The following is a 6445-nucleotide window of genomic DNA, read 5'->3' as shown; positions in this document are numbered from 1 at the left end:
AAAGTGAATCAAAATGACTAAATTGAAAGACATCTGATTGATTGTGTAGACGACAATCAAAATATTATTTCGCAAACAATATTGGAAGATTTACTTGCGCCATCATCATTCAATTTCTCACACGTACTTGTCTAAACTAATCAGACATATATTCTCGTTCTCAATCGGTATATAGAATTTTTTTTTAAAAAAACCCTTCTTTTAATTCTCAAACACTTTGAAAATCACTTGACATATTCAAGCGCTTTTTGATCGATGAAATAAAATATATACCAACACATAGCGTGAAATAAAATTTGAGAAAATATTAGGCATCATAACATGCCTTCACATTCATAGTTTCGCATATGTTTGAGCGAACTAACTCAAGGCAGTTTCTTACTACCAAATACTTTGCACACACTAGGAGATTGACTTTAGCGAAAATTTCCCAAAAAGAGCTTTCTCGAACTAACATAATCATCCACTTTTGCGCAATATATATTAATATATCTTAGTGCCATAAAATATAATCAATGAAAATAAGCATATGAAATAATAATGCGATAATAAATATCCATTATTCATAAAACCAAACGAAAAAAGTTTTTGCCAAAAAATGAACGAACTAGATTGCTCAAACATAATTAAAAATCAAGTCCTAACAAACAAAGTAACTTAAAAGTAAATTACATCAAATACTAAGTCTAAGAAGGTACGAAACCAACTCCAAGAATCTCCCCTTATGCGCCAACTTCCATAATAATGTAGTGGCAGCATTCTTGTACTTGATGATAATCTACAAATCTTGCTCAATCTCTCGTCATATATTTTGTTGCTTCGATTTCTACAATCCACCATGGAGAGAATTAGTAACAAGAAAAATATGTTTACTATAGAAGTACTATGAGAGAAAGAAATATGTGTTACCTTCTTTGCCTCAGTGCAATCACGAGCAAAGTGACCCATCTTGTCACAGTTGTAACACTTGACTTGACTTGACTTTGCTTATGTTTTGTTTTTCACCCTTTTTGCCTCGGAGACTCACTTTGGTCTGGCCACTTTGTGGGGCTAGGTCTCGATTTCTCTCATTTTCTTGTACTACACCTACTTGCTTATTCCAACGTCCACCCTTTTGGGATTTTCGTTGACTAGCATGTGCGACAAGAGCATCTGTTTGTGCACGTTCAGATTCTTTACGGTCAGCCTCAAGTCTTAAGTGACTGGCGACACTATCGAACGTTTTAATATGCTCATTGTGGGTTAAAACAAGTTTAACATGTCCCCAAGTCTGCTCAGGTAGAGATCTAAGGACTGCCAATACTTGTTGTTCATCAGTGAGCTCATATCCAACATTCTGAAGCTTTGAATCATATCCTTCATCACATCTAGATGTTGGATCATCGAGTGGCTTGGGTCAAGTACATACTGATTAAACTTGAGGGTAAGAGCCCTCAATCTAGTAACCGAAGTGCTACCATACTTGACCTTCAGAACTTCCCATAACTCTTTTGCCGTAGGATGTTTCTCAAACTCTCTGATCAGATTATCGTGCATGCAGCTTAGCATAGTAAAACGCGCACTTTTATCTTGATCCACCCACTTATCGTACGCGTCCAAATCGCGAACATATTCAGGAGTCGAACCATCTTTTGGCTCAGTAGGTTTAGTCATAACAGTGGTGAGATGATCAAGTAACTTTTCTTTGTGAAGTAAAAATTGAATTTTTCTATGCCACATGACATAATTTTGGCCATCAAGTTTGCCACTACCATGGAGCTCAAGAAAGACTGGTTGAATATCCATAACTGTATTTTATGCACAATAAAATAAGGTATTTATCCACAAAAAAAATACTTTTATTTTGGATCCAAGTAAATGTATTATTTTCTTTAATTCATTGAAATCAAAAATTTCGCAAACAGCTAGTAATCATCTCCCTTCGAATTAAAAATCCTAATAAATTTACCGATCTCAGAAATAAAATGTGTCCATGATATCATGCATGATATAACAATTTAAACAATAATATTAGTCAAATAAATGCAATAACCCGTATATGATAATCAAAAGTAAATTCATAAATTCCATTATAAAATGCAATAAATCATTCATAACTGAAATATTCACCAATTCTCATAATCAATTAGTGCACTAAATCATGCAGTACTCTTAAGCCATAATAACTTTTCATGTAATTAAAATTATTTCAAGCTTAAGAAAAACTAATGCATAATGAACAAAAATATTTCGAGTCTCATATTAGCACATAAATAAATAGAACATTTATTTCACACAAGTGCTAAAGACATACTTAATTATGTCATAAAATAATTAAATTCACTCGAAATATTTGAATCAAATAAATTAATTAATTAAGCTTTAAGAATCTAATCAATCAATTATCAGCCTAATAAATTAATTAATTTGATAAATCTTATTTTAAAATATTTATTGAGACTTATGCCACGAAATTAATTAATCTTTACTTTTTTTCTTTTCTTTTTTTTTTTTAATTCCTCTCTCTAAAAAAAAAACAGGCCGCCTCCATGCCGCTAGGGTTTCCGCCGCCACCATCGCCAAGAGCTACAGCCTAACGACTGCGATGCGATATCTGTGGCTTCGTTCTCTCCCTCACGATTCACGAAGACACTGTGTTTCTGCACTTTCTTCTCCGACGGATAACGGGAGATCGAGCATAAGCTTGTCGCTTTTATTTCCTCCGGCGAGTTGCAGAAAATCTTTGCCCCACGCTGCTCTGCATCGCCTGCTCCAGCGATTATACAGCGGTGAGTGATGGGCTTCAACCGCTTGTCGTCACTTCCTGCTCCCTGTACCCTCCGCAGCAGCCTCGCGATCTTAATATCGCGCACAGCTTGGTGAGGTAGAATAGAAGCACTGCCGTCGCGAACTATTATCGCGCATAGCTCGCGGAATATCACCATTGATTTCGGTGATCTATTAACTTCTAAAAAAACGACTGTCATGATACTTTGCCCAATCGAAGCTCCGCCGCTTGCCGCAACCATTGCCGCGCAAATTGATATTATAATAATTTCATAAATCCAATGCAATCAAAAACATAATTGTAATTCATCCGAATGCATCGGAATTGCACTGTTTTGTTTGTTTATTAAATTATTAATCAAAATTATGGCATCAAAAAATTTGGATGCAAACGCACTAATTTCAAACACCACCAAATAAATCATATCGCTCGTGTTTGATTTTTGCGAGATCAAGCCAAGATGACTCTGATACCACTGTTGAAATTTAATGCTCATAAGCAATAAATCGTGTGTACCTTTTCAGCGGAAAATAAGGCACACGGTTGTTGGATCTCTGACTCGATCTACAAGCAAATCTCTCGAACAAATCCCACGAACAATCTTTAGTTTCTTTTGCGGTCGTCGAAATGTTACTAGAATATTTCGATCACGTGCATACTTTAAACCCTTGGAGATTTCTGGCGATGCTCCAAGAATTACTAGAGAGAATATTTAGTTATGTGTATTGTGTGTTGTGAATTCGTTCTTCATCTTGTATCTACCAACTGAAGGCTACCTATATTTATAGGACACCTAGTATGACATGACTAGTATTCTACTCCACCTCAAACTGTGGATGCACTTTGATATATCAAATATTCTATATCAAATAATATATTATAGGATAATAATATTGATATATCTAATCTTTTGAATATGGTATATCTAAAATATCAAATATATAAAAGATCACAATAATATCCAATAAGAAGAATTCTTGTGCTATTTACCGAATTTAATAATTGAACTTTGATAGATATATTGAGTTTGTTATTGAATACGAATTTTTGCTTGATACTCGAGAGAGGTAGTAGAAAATAATAGAGATTCTTGGCTAATAAACTAGAAGAATTGATAATTGAGCAATCATTAGAAATAAATTGTGCTGAACAGTCAAGTGAAGTCGAACCTCTAGCATTCATCGCTTATTGAATTTTACTCTCGTGAACTCGTGGTTATTTAGTTGTGTTTCTTGCAAATTTTAGTTTTACAAAAATCAAACCATTTTCGTAGCTCTACATAGGATTAGGATTTTATTAGTTGCAAATATTTGATATAATATCATTTATTCATTCTCCGTGGGATCGACTTGGACTTAATTCCTATATTATAACTTGACATCATGCGCTTGCGAGCAAAAAAACACGCAACAAGTTTTTGGCGCCGTTGCCGGGGAATGAATTTTATTTGATTTATATTAAATTGTGCTAATTGGTCTTAATTTTGATTTAGAGCATTTTATTTTATTTTGTTGGTTCTAATTTTAAATCTTTCCTGTATATGCAGTTTATGCGAAAAATCCAAAGTTACGACTTACTGCTCTTTGATCCAAAAATCGAGAAAAATGCTAAAGCTTTGAGAAAAGCTAGAAGAGAAGAGTTGCAACAAATGGCTGAAGAAAGAGAAAGAGAACGAGTTGTCAATAATGCTCCGGTGCCGATCAGAGATCACTTTCGACCAGTGATCAATACTTATTATTCTGGGATAGCTCGCCAGAACATCACGGCAAATAATTTTGAGTTGAAGCCAGCTCTGATTAATATGGTGCAGCAGAATCAGTTCAGGGGTGCAGCTACTGAAGATCCAAATCTGCATCTGCGTACTTTTCTGGAAATTGCTAACACAGTGAAGATTCATGGTGTTACTGAGGACACCATCAGACTACGATTGTTCCCGTTCTCTCTTAGGAACAATGCTCGTAGTTGGTTGCAGTTACTACCTCTTGGAAGTATCACTACATGGGAAGACATGACATCCAAATTTCTGGCTAAGTACTTTCATCCTGCCAAGTCTACCCAGCTGAAAATTGAGATCACTACTTTCAAACATCAAGATTATGAGTTACTGTATAAAGCTTGGGAGCGGTACAAGGAATTGCTTAGGAAATGCCTGAACCATAATTTTTCGGATTGGAAACAGATCGAATTATTCTACAATGGTTTGAATGGACCAACTCGTATTTCTATGGATGCTGCAGCTGGAGGTTCAATATTTTCTAAATTTCCTGAATAGGCTTATGAGATGCTTGAGCAAATGACTGTTAACAGTTATCAGTGGCCGAGTGAGAGATCTGTAATAAGGAAGTCTGCTGGAATTCATTAGGTTGATGCATTCACTGCTTTGACTGCTCAGATGGCTACTATTTCTACACAGTTGGCTGCACTGACCAAAGGCAATCAAGTTTCTATTAAGACAGCATCGCTGGAGACTGCCGTAAATTCTGCTGATGGATTTGAGAGTGTGGAGCAAGCTCAAAATATGAACAACAGAAATTACAACAACTATCGAGGTAATCATGTACCAAATCAATATCATTCTAGTTTGCGTAATCATGAGAATTCTTCATATGCAAATAATAATAATATGTTGAATCCTCTTCCGGGATACAATACAAATAAGGGTGAGGGTAAGCCTCCTTTGGAGGATGTTGTTAATGCTTTTGTGCAGGAATCGAGCAAGAGGATGGCGAGGACTGAGACTCGCCTTGACAACTTAGAGACGCATGTGGCCAACATGGGTGCTGTATTGCAATACATGGAGACTAGCTGTAGTAGCCCAGTTCCAATTTACAAGATTAATTGGTTAATTATATTTTATTAACAAGAGCACAAGTTAAGATACATGACATGAGTAGCTCGGGTCGATCATGAGTAGCTCGGGTCAGTCATGGTTGTTCAACAATAGCTCGGGCATTGAGCTAGAGCTCGGGCTTGGAGCTAGGGCTCGGGAATGTGTTTGTGCTTGGCTCGGGTCGGGGCTTAGGGTGCTCAAGAAAGTGATGTGCAAGGCCAGGGTAGTGTTTGGTCATGGGAAGAACACATGGTATTCAGGTTGGGAATGGACACGTGGCTGGAGCTAAAACACGATTAGTGTCCTGCTAGGTGTCATGCACTCGATTGACACCTGTCCCGGCTCATCCTCTATAAATAGGAGTCGAGGGTTCGGTCATTTTACACCATTTCATCTCACTTCTTAGTTCTACTCGGACCAAGGAGTAGCTCGGGAGCTCGGGAAAGAGTAGCTCGGGAGTTCGAGAAGGAGTAGCTTGGAGCTTGACCAGGAGCAGTTCAGGTCGGGCTTGACTAGGAGCAGTTCAGGTCGGGCTTGACCAGGAGCAGTTCAGGTCGGGCTTGAAGGGAGAGGTCAGGTCGGGTCAGTCTTGAGACCAAGTCGGGTCGGGTCGGGACTTGAACCTAAGGCAGCTAGGGGTTGTCTTCTTCCAGCTTAGTTCAGACTTCGGTGTTAGGTACGATAGTACTGTTCGAGATATCTTGACTGAGTATGCATGTATTATGTGACTGCATGATTTATATGTCATTGATTTATGCTGCATTCATCTGCATATTGAGCTATCTCCTTTGAGATGTGTATTATTAGGGTTGTACCCTATCCTGTTAGTGGATGGACTTCCATCGATT

At 37.3% G+C, this 6445-nt stretch overlaps 1 non-coding gene across 1 annotated transcript; it reads right to left on the bottom strand.

The window, feature by feature from the left end:
• Nucleotides 1-4824: 4824 nt before the first annotated feature.
• Nucleotides 4825-4930, bottom strand: LOC140893994 (small nucleolar RNA R71). The gene has a single exon (XR_012153551.1). It is a non-coding gene; the product is annotated as a small nucleolar RNA R71 (small nucleolar RNA).
• Between the last annotated feature and the right edge of the window lie 1515 nt (nucleotides 4931-6445).

The sequence above is a fragment of the Henckelia pumila genome, chromosome 3 (assembly GCF_033568475.1).
Source record: "Henckelia pumila isolate YLH828 chromosome 3, ASM3356847v2, whole genome shotgun sequence".
Classification (NCBI taxonomy): Eukaryota; Viridiplantae; Streptophyta; class Magnoliopsida; order Lamiales; family Gesneriaceae; genus Henckelia; species Henckelia pumila.
This window is presented reverse-complemented; position numbering and strand designations above follow the sequence as displayed.